Consider the following 14,655-nt stretch of genomic DNA (forward strand, 5'->3'; position numbering starts at 1 on the left):
TGCCGCTCGGGCCGACCGGGCCCCGGCAGGTGGTCGGCGGGTCACCGGCGCCCTCCAGTCTTTGTTGTAAAATCGACGTGACCAATTTAATCAGATACAATCATAAGTCAGTCGGATTAACATTCATTACCTAACAAGTGCTATAATATAATGAAAACTAGCGACCCGCATCGGCTTCGCACGGGTTAACAAATTATACACCTAATCTAAACCCAGTACCGGCTTTACCATAAGGGCACACGGGGCCCGTGCCCAGGGTCCCCATCCTCAGGGGGCCCCGAAGGACAGACAGTAACAGTATATTTGATTATCCATAATAAATAGGAGATCATAGTAGAAAAATGATAGTTTAATTTGCTTTTTTACTTTCCAAAAGGGCCCCAAATTCTTATGTGCCCAAGGACCCCAGCATAGTTTAAGACGGCCCTGTCTAAACCTTCCTCAAGAATCACTCTATTGATAGGTGAAAATCGCATGAAAATTCGTTCAGTAGTTTTAGAGTTTTATCGCGAACATACAAATAGACAGACCCCGACTTTGTTTTAAGTATAAGGTGTAGAGCACGCGTGTTTAATATCCTAGGATTATGGTCCTAAAAGCGGTTCAATAACTTCCACGTTACGAGCAAGTGTGTTGAAATAGTTATTTACGATACAAGTGCGGAAAAGAGGAAAGTCGAAACGAGAGGCGATAAATTAAAACACGATCGTAGGGAGTGTTTTAAATCGACACGAGTTGCGAATTACCTATTCGCACGTGTATCGTACATCCCGTACTAGTGCGGGAAAGTAGGACCATATGTACTGTAAAAGTAATTTTCCGTACTAGTTAATTGTTTGTTATCATTATTTCCGTACTAATAAGACTCGGACTACATTGATTCTTGATTAATCGATTATTTCTATTTGCTCAAAAACAAAACAAACCTAAATACTAACATTTTTACTGTAGCAGAGAACTATTACAATAGTCTGTAGGTAGATGAAATATTGGGGCATGAGAAAATTGATCATCTCATAAAAAAGTCGAAATTTATTTATATATTGAAAGGAAATTAGAATAATTCAGTGTTATGAACCAAGCTTGGTATTGCGCCTTATTGTTATTGTAAGTAGTGACAAAACACGATAAGGTACCTACTATTCATTTTCTTGACCGTACCTACATTATACCTAGTCATATAATTTTGTTGTTTAAATTATTATAAAAACGCCGATAGCCAACTACGTCCGGAGATAGAAATGATCACTTTTTAGGTTGAAGTTATCTCCAGTGGTTACCAGGGCCAATATTCGGGTTAGGCCATCACAGTCAACTATTGAATTGTCACGGAAGCTAGCACTGATTTTATCAAACAAATCAATGTGTCTTGCCTTAAACTGAGTCATATAAAGTACAAATTTAGACCTCTAAGAGGAGAGATGTTCCACAGAATGATTCTCTCCATGGCATCACTTTCGGTTGTCCATATTCAGGAGGATGGCGCGCGAGCCGCTACCATCTTATACTATTTACAAATTAACTATATGGATAAGCAGAAAGCGATACTTTAGGTTCATGTACAGAACGAATACTTCTATAGGCCTATTGATATATTCACGAAGAACCATTCTAGGTGTCATAGAAGTTGTTCGTATTTACAATCAGGGCTGACGAGCAAAACGCGCTTCCCGCTAACCCTGACTAAAATGTAGCACATAGCCAGTCATGGCAGCTTAATATGTAATCATTTTTCAGCAAGCTACAAGCTTACTTTCAAACATTTCGGCGCTATATTACTACCTAATGGTTCGCTTGAGATAAAAGTGAAGCACCTAATAGTTCACGTTCAACACTGGTGTCGGGTGATGTGTCCGGGAGACATGAGGGTCACGAGGGGTCGGCGTGTGCGAGCAACGCTCACACGTGGCAGGGCGGCGGGGAGCGCGCGGGCAACCGGCCGCGCCACACTGCGCGCGCACGCGCGTGCTCGCAGCCGGCGCCGCCGCCCTCGTCGCGCTGGCTCGCCTTATCTGAAACCACAAAATTAATATGAAATCAACTATTATCGACATACTAATACGACGACATAAATAAGTACAACCGCCATTAGACATATCGGATGGCCGCGGGGTGCTGAAAAAAAAACACTCACTCCAGCGCCTTGACTATAGAGGCGTGTTCAAATATTTGTGAGTAGCTTGGCCCGCTTGGCCGCTCCGATATGTCTGATGGTGACTGTACCATAGCAATGCATTTCATGGGCTACACCAATCTGACCAGGCAATTGCCGTGAAACCGTCCATTTTGCACTAAGTGCCTACCCTAAAATAGAGGTCCGCGCCGCAGCTAATTAATTTATTTTATACCTACTATTTATACCGTGCCCCGATGCATATGTTTTCGTATAGTCAGACCATTTTCTGAGGTTCTCGTCTTTGTACAAAAATAATGTTTTAGTTTAAAAATAACCAATATTTAATGCTTATACTAATGTAGTTTAATTTTATATGGTAATATTCTACAATAACTAAATCCAAATACAAGAAATACCGTTTGTACTAAAAATAAAAATAACGATGTTTTATTTTTTATTTGACGGGTAGGAATATAACAGATGTGTAAAGGGCTATTACTAGGGAAAGCAACACGGCTCTGCCAATGTACTGACAATTTTGTTTCGAGCAGCAGTGCTGTAGGAGAGGACAATATGATTTGGACAACGTTTTTGAATAGTAAATTTTTTCAGCAATAAGTCTCATGCAATTTTACTATACGATCAAAATAATCTAGATTAAACATTACTATTATGGTTTCCATTACTGGGGTCATTTTATGTTCATGTGTAAAATTTATTAGAATATACAAAATTGTTGTGTGGAACTAGACGAACTAATTTGCATCGGGGCTTGTACCCGGGATGGCGCTGCGTCGCCTGCGTTAGGTAGGTAATTTTTTTCTCTACACCAGCTCGTAAGAGAAAATAAACATACTACGTGACCCATTTTTAAATTTTTTTAACCCCCTTCTCCCCTCGGTGTAAGTAGCTGTACTGATAAATCCGCTGCTTGACGCTAGATGTCGACTACGACAATAATAAGCGTCTTGGTAAGAAAACTGATGTATGGAGTGAGCACTCTATGCTTACTTATTTCTCTATGTCTTGGTCTGCGATAAATTCAATCAATATTAAAAACGATATTAAAGAGAGAAAATACATTCTAAGGTCCCCTTTTTAAATATTGATCCTAGCGAAAAAGTTTGAATAACCTTTTTTGTAGGAAATTTTATGTAAATGATTCATGTAATAAAACATTTTTGCTATTGGCCATCGTTTACGAGTTATTTACGAATGACTAAAAAAGGGGACCTTAGAATTTATTTTCTCCCTTCTATATTTTTATATTAGAACAAATTGTAAGTAACTTTCCCACCTTAATAATATTTTGCATTGAGATCTTTCTGACCCACGCTTAATATTATTTTTTATCTCCCATTTACAAACAGATTTGCATAATAAACTATATATTTTCTTAAACGTAATAAGTGTAGCTTTACGACTGTAATTTTTATTTTTTGTATTTCAGATTCCTGCTACACTTTAAAAAAAAATTGGTGATTATAAAAAAATCAAAAATATGTTTTTTAGTCTTTTCTCCTTTATTCTTTTTTTTGTTAGAAAGTGCATTGTTTTTGTTCTAAAAATAGATTCCTCATCCTCAATTTATCCAAAAATGATATATTGCATGCCCTAATAGCTATAGTTTTAGAGAAATGTTGCTGCAAGTGAAGCGCGGCAGCGTCGAACTTTCCCCCTCCCCCCCACTAAATAAGAGGTGGCTCTCGACGGCTCCCGGTCTGTATCTGCTCAAGACCAGCTAAGAATCAACGGTGGCAAGTTTCAGCGCATAGTCTCAAAGTGCAAGGTGTCGTGCACTAACAAACCAGCTACAATGGGACACTTCCAATCAGTGGTGTCTAATTATTATAATAAAGACAATTTTCTTTTAACTTAGACGTACCTACTTACCTAACGGCGCGATTCGGGAAATGAATTAGAGATTCACTAGATATGAAATAGTAAAGATGTGTGAAGTTCCACGGCAAAAGGTACCTTATGGCGGTTGCCGCGCTTACGCTATTATTAACGCCGCTCCAATATTCAGCTGGGGCAATGGTACCTTTTGCTGTGGAACGTCACATATCTTTACTATTTCATATCTGGTGAATATCTAATTCATTTCCCGAATCGCACCGTAAGTAAAAATTACTTAGACGCAGATCGACTCCATAGCTCACTTTCGTATTACTGAGCTATGAAGAGGGCGGCGACGTGGCAGATCTCCTGCTCGGTGGTCGGATCAGGTCTCTACCCTTACAGGCCTCACAAAAGCAACCACCATGAAGAAGGCCGAGAGCAGGGTGGGATGGAAGCGATTGGTGACAGAGGTCATCGGAAAATTTCAAGACGGACACGACCTTCAGCAATGAAGAAAACGACTAGAGAGAGAGAGAAGAGAGCTGATAATAATAAAGAAACTTTTGCTGCATAACAACAGACGCGTGAGTCCTATTCGCAACTGACCGTTTTTATCCAGGATCTTGCAGTGATGACTGAAGACAATAGGACTACTTACTTAAATGTCATTAAAAAAATCTATTCAGTCCAAGATATCAGACGCCCCTTGTCTGGACCTAATGACACTACTTGATTGCCTGACCATAATGCCCTTTTTACCATCAGCACAGCACCCTCCCCGGGTTCCATTAGGTCGACTATGCCCAGATTGTATAATTCTCTATTCTAGTTCAATGTCTTGGCTGTGCTTTTTGTTATTTCGGATGCTTTGATTAATTTTACATGCTTTTTAACCGACTTTAATTTCATAGAAGGAGGAGGTTCTGTATTCGGTTGTGGCTATTTTTTTTTCTATGTACGTTCACCGATTACTCCTACATCCGTAGTCCGATTTGAGTAATTCTTTTTTGTTTGAAAGGAGCTACCTCCGAGTTGGTCCCATTTTAATTTGGTTCTTGTTCTGATGATGGGATCTATGAGGAACTGAGGGAACTCCTCAATTTTTAAAGGCACATGCATGGTGTTTTGGGCGTTTTCTTAAGCAACTCGAGCATTTTCTCCCGAAAACCACCAATTTAATGAAGTAGACCTGATGATGATGATTATTTTGATGATAATGATGATGATTTCTTTAAATGTAAGTATGTTCAGCGATTACTCCGGCACCTGTGATCCGATTTGAGTAATTCTTTTTTTGTTTGGCAGAAGTTACCTCCAAGGTGTTTCCGTATTATTTTTGGTTCTGGTCTGATGATGGAATCCATGAGGAATTGAGGGAACTCCTAAATTTTTAAAGGCACGTGTTAAGTGATTTCGGGGTTTTCTAAAGTAACTCGAGCATTTGCTTCCAAAAACCACCAATTTGATGTACTGCAACTGTAGCCTTACCACGAGTTTGACATTGACATATTCGCTAACGTCTTATGCATCTAAATGAAACTTTTTATGCATCTCGCTCACACTAAGGTTAGTACGAGCGAGATGCATAGGAAGTAAGTTACACACATGCTAGCGAATATATCAATGTCAAACTCGTGGTAAGCTGGTAAGGCTACTGATCGGGGGTTAGGGTTAGGAGTTAAGGGGTCAGGGATTAAGGGGTCGGGGAATGGCGGTTGAAGTGTTGCTGGTTCAGGATCGAGGGGTTCCTGGATCAGGGGTTGATGTGCTGTGAGGTTCAGTGATCGGGGGGCTGAGGGATTGGGTCCGTGGCGGGGCGGGCGGATGGATTTAGTTGACAGGAATTATAATTTCCCAGACGGACTCGAGAAATTCGAGAATTCCTGATTACATATTTCCTAAAGTAATAGGTACACAAATTTAGTGTTAAACATGATCTTGTTTTTCATTCATGCGTCGCGCTCTTAACAATGCGTTAAAACTAAAAATGGTAAAATAAAAACTTTTTACAAAAAAAAACCGACTTCAAAAAGGATGAAATAAAAAATTATCCTTTTTTATGTCTATGCGTTACCAACTGATATGTTTGAAGTCGGTGCCAAGCCAAGTAGTAACAATACCAGTCAAAAATAATCAGCTTTATGGCTATAAATCCCATTAGAACTGTACTAATAACTATTATAAATGTGTAAAGAATTCTGTCTGCCTCTTTGTCGCCTTTTCATGGCTAAACAACTGAACCGCTTTAGGTGAAATTTGGCAAGAAGGTAAATTCCTTGAATTGTTTTACATTTTGAAATGTAATCCTCTGGATAAGGGACGGGAAATAACTCAGTCCCAATCCCACACTTGCGTGCTATAGACTGTTCGAGCATTAGTAAGAAATGCTCTTTAAAAAATACGACGGCAAAAAAATGCATTTATATTTACACTAATGTGCCGACAAACATGGTACGGACTGCGCCAAGAAGGTTTGATCGTGTGTTCTGAGGTGTGTTCTTAGGTCCAGTCGACGTCAATGATATGTTTACACTTTTGCACCTTACTCCTTTGTAATAAGGCGAAAAGTGTAAACATATTTTTAACGTCGACTGTACCTACAGAAAGTACGTTCATTGTCGTCGTGTAAGGCAATCCAACGTAGGTAAATCCTTATCGAATCGCACCAAAGTCATGGTATGCTTCAAAATTTGGCTTGGCACCGACTTCAAACATATCAGTTGGTAGCGCATAGACATAAAAAAGGATAATATTTTATTTCATCCTTTTTGAAGTCGGTTTAATTTTTTTTGTAAAAAGTTTTTTTGTTAATTTTATTTAATGAATGGATCTTTTTGGGTGATCTTTTAGTGAAACATCGTAGGTAGGTATGTTTTGTTACGGTTATTTTTAATACTTTTAATTTATTAACTAATTATATCTATCAATCACGAATGAAGGTAACCGCTTTGTAATGTTCGGGATTCCTGTTCATTTTGATGTACCTAACTATTTGCCCAAACATTCGTGTTGATCATCACGCTCCGCGATTGTTGCGCCATTTAGGCTTCTTGCTAAATTGGTTGTTCAATACTTGTACAACCAGGTTGTATAACCCTAAATGGCATGACAGTCCCGTGTGGAGACTGTACATAGAAAAAACAATTATAAATAAAGTACAACATTTAAATAATATTCACTTATTGCTTCAAAATAACAGTAATATTTAGTATAGAATGATTAAAAATAAAAACTGTCGAAGAGCATGTCGGGCCATGCTCAGAGTAGGGTTCCGTAGTTACCCTTCCGTCACAATAAGCTAAACGGGAGTTATTAGCAGTGGCGGATTTGCAGTCTTTGCCGCCCTATAAACTAGGCCCTATAGCCGCCCCTTTCTCAGCACCCATCATATTGACTACATTTTGAGTTGTTTCTTGTTATCATCAGCGAATGTTTTTCACAATTTGCCGTCCCTAATATCTTGCCGTCCTAGGCCCGGGTCTACTTGGCCTTAGGGCAAATCCGCCACGGCCCTACCAAGGCCGCGAATAGCGTTTCGTAAGCCACACCCGCTAGCTTCGTCCCCCCCCCGCTAGCACGCACACATGGAAGCGCTTCGCGGTGCACTTGAACTCCATCTAACTTCAAAACAGTTAACTACCATAACGCGTAACGCGGTCCGCCAGGAACTTAAATTCGGACAGAAAAGAAATAGATGGCGTTGTTACTAATGGCAAATAATAAAATAATTACATATATTGTTGTAATAAACTTAAGACTACGTAGCCAGTTTTTATTGTTGATTATATTGATAATAAGAAAATAACACAAGAAAAGAGAGAAGATTATTTTTGGTAAAATATTAAAATATGATGAAAATAGATTTACTTGGGATTTACGGTCACTAAATGCAAATTACAACCTTATTGATATGGAATTACATTTTATTCATGTACCTAGTATAAATATATCGTATCTCCATATGTGTGTTCTACCGCTTGTACAATGATGGGCTGTGCTTTGAATAATTGTTTGACATGATGCCAACGGCCGCTTTCTATCACCGTACCGCTCGCCGTCGGTAGGGTGTTCATCCTCACATTATCGCGCAGTGTGAGGCCCCTCCCGCGGACGCTCCCTGCCGAGGTTTTCTCCTGGAGCTCCATCAGTGTGGGTGTGGGGTTCTTCAAGAAAGGTATGTCGGTAACGCGATTACAACCCTGGGGTTGCGGGCGTCCATAGGCTACGGCGAAAGCTTACCATCAGGAGGTATGCTTATTTGCCACCAACTCATTATTATTATTATTCTCTTTATTCATTTCTCATCTTAAGTTAGGTTATTTTATAATATGAATATAAAAGTAAAATATAAAAACACTTACAAAACCATAAAAATTAATATAAACACATTATAAAAAACCTAACCTAGGGTGCCGCCAGCAGCGGGGCAAGGCCCAAGCTACCGGTGGTCAGGGCTGCAGAGAGAGGAACCGGCGGACTATCCGCGCCGTGTCCAAGATCACCGCCTTCTGCATCTGACCCTTGATCCAACCACCTAGCGAGAGTCTCTCAAGGTGTTGGTCGAGACTCTTCGCTATTAGACCGTTTACTGAAACGACTATCGGGACAATGATCGTCGAATCAACATCCCACATGGCGGTTATCTCGTGAGCCAAGTCTAGGTACTTACTGGACTTATCCTTCTCGGCCTTCACGAGATTCTCATCATGGGGGATGGTGATGTCAACGAGCACGGCCCGACGTTGCGATCGATCTATTATCACAATATCAGGCTTATTGGCTACAATAGTCCTGTCAGTGATGATAGATCGATCCCAATAGAGCGTGGCACGACCATTCTCGAGTACAGGCGCAGGTAAGTACTTGTAGTACGGTACTTCGCGGTCCACAAGGTCATATAGAAGAGCAAGTTGCTGGTGAATAATCCTGGCTACGAGATTATGTCTGTGCAAGTACTCGCCGTTAGCAAGATGAGAGCAACCGGAAATGATATGCCTGAGTGACTCTCCGGGACGGCGGCATGCCCGACAGATGTCGACCGTACCGTCCTTCAGGATATATTTCCGATAGTTGTTCGTCATCATCACTTCGTCCGCAATTGCACAGGCAGAACCCTCGGTTTCTCCGAAGAGGTCCCCGAATCGTAACCAGTTCACCGACGCGAGCAGGTCCACATCGGGTCCCGTGAGGGCCTTGTAGAACCGCCCGTGTAGCACCTTACTCTCCCATGCCGCCCTGCGATCCGCAGTACTTAGTACCACAGGTTTGCGCCAGTTCTCGTTTGCCAAGGAAAGCGGCGTGAGGTTCCTATCTACTGCCACCACATCACGATGCATCCCACACTCGTTGTTAAGGAAATAGTTCCTGAGATTGTACACCTCGTGGTTGTGGAGATCCTTGGCGTTTAGGAAGCCTCGGCCTCCACACTTCCGTGGGATGTACAATCTCATAACTGACGAGCGTGGGTGTAGCATGCGATGTGCGGTGAGCAGTGATCGGACCCTCCGATCCAGGGCGTCCAGCTCGGTCTGAGTCCACCTTAGTATGCCAAAGGAGTATGTGAGTAGGGGCATTACCCAGGCGTTGAAGGCGCGCACTTTGTTGCCTCCTGACAAAAGACTGTTAAGGACTTTTGTGAGCCGACTGAAAAAGCGCTCCTTCACCGACCGTCTAATACCCTCGTCCTCAATACCCAACGACTGTGACATACCAAGGTATTTATAGGTTTCTGATTCAGAGATAGATCTGAAAGACATTGTCTCAGAAAGTTGTAAATTTGTTGAATTTACAACCCTCCCCCGCTGTACATGCATAACCGCACATTTATCGACACCAAACTCCATGTGGATGGCACTACTGAAGACTTCGGTGGTTTTCAGTAGCTCCAACAAGTCTTGGCTATTTGGTGCAAATAATTTGAGGTCATCCATGTACAGAAGGTGAGAAATGACTTCACCCTCTCTCCGAAGCCGGCAACCTAGTCCCAAATCCTTCAGCAGGGTGCTGAGGGGATTCAAAGCTAGGCAGAACCACAGGGGACTCAGACTGTCGCCCTGAAAGATTCCTCGCTCAATCCTTATAAAATCCTGCGGGCCAGAGCGGTCACCCCCGCCTCCTGGTTGACGAAGGACTGTGGTCCACTGTCTCATACACGCGCTTAGGAAGGCTCTCAAAGCTGCATCAACTTTATACAACTCTAAGACCCTCCCCAACCATGAATGAGGCACCGAATCATAGGCCTTCTTGTAGTCAATCCAAGCGGCTGAGAGGGCACGCTTGTTCCGCCGGATTTGTTGGCAAATGGTCATGTCTATGAGGAGGAGCTCTTTAGTACCACAGGACCCAACCCTACATCCATTTTGAGCGGAAGCCAGAATATTGTTTGCGACAATGTGCGCGTTGATTTTTGCTCTCAAAATGGATGTAAGGAGCTTGTAGAGTGTAGGCAAGCATGTGATGGGTCTGTAGTTCTTCGCTTCCGTGGTACTACCTAGGGCTTCCAATACCGGGATCCCGGGATCCCGAAATACCGGGATCCCGTCTGTTTAAACAGATTTTTCAATACCGGTATTTTTTTATGAAATACCGGGATCCCGGTATTTTCAAAAACAAGGAAAATGTGCCTATTATAACGTTTAAAATCTATTAAAATGGTCAAATTCGGCTGTATCAAAAGATAACTTGCCAATTTAATTAAAGAAGATCATTTAATTGAAACAAGATCTGTGCATATGCGGTAGATAAATATTTGGTGATGAATTCTGATGTTCTGGATATATTAAGGGGCCACCCCACGCGAATGACCTTCGATCTGAATCCCTTAGTTTTCTAATGTTTTTTGTAGCTTATTATATTAACAACAACAGCTTGAAGCAATATATACTGCAAAACGTAATTCAAGACCAAAAAAAGTAAGAAAATGTTGCCACTTTTTACTAGCGCGTCTTGTATTAATGCAAAAATAAGTATATAAAAGTACTTTTTTAACTCGCAGGAGTAAAATTACTAATAAATAAATTATCTTAGCGTGATTATTTATCAAAAGGAATTTAATATTTTACAAACAAATTATTACAGTGGCAACATTGTCTTACCTTTTTTTGGTCTTGAATTACGTTTTGCAGTTTAGTATCCTATATTTACTTCAAAGTTCATTGCCTTCGAGATATTTGGCATCAAAGTTGAACAATTTTAGGCTTTAAACTGGTTTTCTGGCCATAACTTTTGTGTTAATTAGTTTAAAATGAAAACCCTGGACACGTTTCTCGAGACGTCAAAGACGAACCCAAATATTTAGATTTCGTACATGTAATTGTAAGATTCTTCACTGCAAACTAGATACGAAAAAAGTGTTTTTTTTTTCTATAATTTTATAATAATTAAATATAAATAGTTCTTAAAATTTTATCAAAAAATAGAAAGACATTAATTGTAATGGCATACGAATTTTAGGTGCCAAAGAATATTTATTGGCTGCTTATTAGGTTGAACTAAAAATGTGACTTGTGAAGTCAACAAGGCGGATAAAATGATTGCCAACCTGGAGGGTTGACATAATTATTGCAGATGGCGATTATTGTTTAATATCCTAAGCTAAGGACATACATATCTGGTGTAAAAGTGAGCCTTTAAAAAAAAACTCAATTTTTTTAAGCTACTTATAGTCAATACCGGGATCCCGGGATCCCGGTATTGATGAAGACAGTTTCTGTATTAATACCGGTATTGAAAGAAGTCCGGTATTTGGAAGCCCTAGTACTACCGGACTTATAGAGCAGGAAGGTGACACCAGTTGTTAAGGAAGGTGGGAGAGAACCAAGCTCGAGGGCTTGTTGAAATTGTACTGCCAAGCGCGAGTGAGAGCATCGGAACCACTTTAGCCAGAAGTTGTGCAATCCATCCGGCCCAGGACTTTTCCAGTTCTGGGCCGTGCGGATGGCACAACTGACGTCATCGGGGCTGATGGTGACTGCCCCCATAGGTTCGATGGACTCGCACTCACGCTCGACAACACTCATCCAACCCCCCTCGGTGTGTCCGACAGGCACCGACCAGATGCTACGCCAGAAGTCGGTCATGGCAGTAGCATCCGGCGGCTGCGTGTCGGGCGCACGAAGGTTGGCTTCCTCCCACTTTCGGTACACCTTCCTTTGGTCACTTTGAAAAAGGCGATTCTGCTGAAATCGATCCACACGCTCTCTGTAGCGGCGAATACGGTTTGCCCATGCATAGACTTTCTGCTTTAGAAAGTCGATGCGCTCTGTGACATTGGCCATGTAGTCACGGGGCCTGATATCCGTCCCCGCGAACGCCTGGTTCACAAAGCGCATTACTCGGGGGCGATTGTTGCCCCCCCTGAAGCAGATTAGTTTTGCGATGAGAGTCCTAAACGAGCCGATACGTCGCTCCATCCGCGCTTGCCATGCAGGGACACCTCCGACGGTCCTAGGTGCACGTTCAGTGTCCGGGAACTTGACGCGAGCAACACGGCACGCCGCGATGGCTCCGCAGTACATGATCGAGTGCGTATCATCTAAATCTTTACTAGTCCGCAAATGTGGTTCTAGTAAAGCGTTTAGGGCTCCCATTAGCGCTAGATTGCGTCTATTCATAGGCAGACGTGGTAATCGGGGCCTAGAGTTGGTTGTGACGCGATACTGCGTAATCGCCTCTTCCAAAGTCCTCCTCAGTTGCTCATTAGCAGTTGTATTCACATTCTGACTCGCGAAGTCCCCCTCGTCGGTATAGAAATCAACCCGCGGCGCCCCCGGTGCCAGGTCGGGTGCGGGCACCGGATCCGGCGACGTGGCGGGCAGATCTCGCACCGAGGTGGAGTCCGCGCGAGCAGAGAGAGCCTCCTGGCGAAGCCGATCAAGTGTCGCGTCATCCAAGCGTTTTAGCCGCTGAATGACGCGCACCTGATCCGATAATCGCTGCTCCGACACGTTGATGGTAGGTTCAAGAGCCTGAAACAGAGGCAGTATTCTCGAACGATAGGCGGATAGCTGTGTTCCCCCCTCTGTAGCCCCATAATAGGCGCGCATGACATTCTCGTTCATGTTTCGAGTCCATCTCATGCGTCGCACTATACCACCGGCAGCGGGAGCCGTGGGCGGGGCAGGATGTCCCGCAGGCCCCAAGCGTGCCGGCAGCGGTGGCCGCCCTCGTCGCGCAGGTGGTCGTGGCGGCGGTGGCGGCGGCCCGCTCTCGTCTCTGGACCCGTCTGTGTCAGGCGCCGTTGCGAACTCGTCGCCTGACGACGTTGTGGACTAGGAACTGGGCGGAGCGGGCGGGGGTGGTGGTCGTGCGTTGTTGGTCAACTCCGCTGCTCGTCTTTGACTTCTCGTAATCATTCTTTTGACACGTTATTTATCGTTTTGCCGTAATCTTGTCTTGACCGTTTTGTCAAACAAATGTCATAGGCATAGAGTTATATATAGTATTCTAGGTCCATGGTCATAGGTATCCGTGGCGTGTGTATGGAATTTGAGTCACACGTATTATAGTCGATATTTTACGTTTCCACATATTTAGCCAGGTCAAGGGTTCATTTGATGGCAAAATACACAATAGATTTAACAATAAAAACGTATAAAAATATAATTATAGCAAATAAGATTTACGAGACGTCTGTCATTGTCAGAGCGGTTTTTTTTTTATTATTATTATTCTCTTTATTCAATTAGGGTCTTAGGTTAGGGTTTTACAATGTGAGTATAAAAGTAAAATATAAAAACACTTACAAAACGATAAAAAATACATATAAACACATTATAAAAAACCTTACCTAGGGTGCCGCCAGCAGCGGGGCAAGGCCCAAGCTACCGGTGGTCAGGGCTGCAGAGAGAGGAACCGGCGGACTATCCGCGCCGTGTCCAAGATCACCGCCTTCTGCATCTGACCCTTGATCCAACCACCTAGCGAGAGTCTCTCAAGATGTTGGTCGAGACTCTTCGCTATTAGACCGTTCACTGAAACGACTATCGGGACAATGATCGTCGAATCAACATCCCACATGGCGGTTATCTCGTGAGCCAAGTCTAGGTACTTACTGGACTTATCCTTCTCGGCCTTCACGAGATTCTCATCATGGGGGATGGTGATGTCAACGAGCACGGCCCGACGTTGCGATCGATCTATTATCACAATGTCAGGCTTATTGGCTACAATAGTCCTGTCTGTGATGATAGATCGATCCCAATAGAGCGTGGCACGACCATTCTCGAGAACAGGCGCAGGTAAGTACTTGTAGTACGGTACTTCGCGGTCCACAAGGCCATATAGAAGAGCAAGTTGCTGGTGAATAATTCTGGCTACGAGATTATGTCTGTGCAAGTACTCGCCGTTAGCAAGATGAGAACAACCGGAAATGATATGCCTGAGTGACTCTCCGGGACGGCGGCATGCCCGACAAATGTCGACCGTACCGTCCTTCAGGATATAGTTCCGATAGTTGTTCGTCATCATCACTTCGTCCGCAATTGCACAGACAAAACCCTCGGTTTCTCCGAAGAGGTCCCCGAATCGTAACCAGTTCACCGACGCGAGCAGGTCCACATCGGGTCCCGTGAGGGCCTTGTAGAACCGCCCGTGTAGCACCTTACTCTCCCATGCCGCCTTGCGATCCGCAGTACTTAGTACCACAGGTTTGCGCCAGTTCTCGTTTGCCAAGGAGAGCGGCGTGAGGTTCCTGTCTA

General features: G+C 43.0%; 1 protein-coding gene and 1 long non-coding RNA gene across 2 annotated transcripts in view; one reads left to right on the forward strand and one right to left on the reverse strand.

Moving 5' to 3' along the window:
- Positions 1–1,129: 1,129 nt before the first annotated feature.
- Positions 1,130–14,655, reverse strand: part of LOC134804781 (potassium voltage-gated channel protein Shaker) — a 189,491-nt gene continuing 175,965 nt past the window's right edge. The window contains exon 10 of the mRNA XM_063778017.1: positions 1,130–2,012. The gene's annotated coding sequence lies outside the window, so the exon portion shown is untranslated. The remainder of the gene's footprint in view (positions 2,013–14,655) is intronic.
- The window catches only part of LOC134804932 (uncharacterized), a 297,802-nt gene continuing 290,321 nt past the window's right edge, over positions 7,175–14,655 (forward strand). The window contains exon 1 of the long non-coding RNA XR_010146191.1: positions 7,175–7,266. This is a non-coding gene — a long non-coding RNA (uncharacterized LOC134804932). The remainder of the gene's footprint in view (positions 7,267–14,655) is intronic.

The sequence above is a fragment of the Cydia splendana genome, chromosome Z (assembly GCF_910591565.1).
Source record: "Cydia splendana chromosome Z, ilCydSple1.2, whole genome shotgun sequence".
In the NCBI taxonomy this organism is placed as follows: domain Eukaryota; kingdom Metazoa; phylum Arthropoda; class Insecta; order Lepidoptera; family Tortricidae; genus Cydia; species Cydia splendana.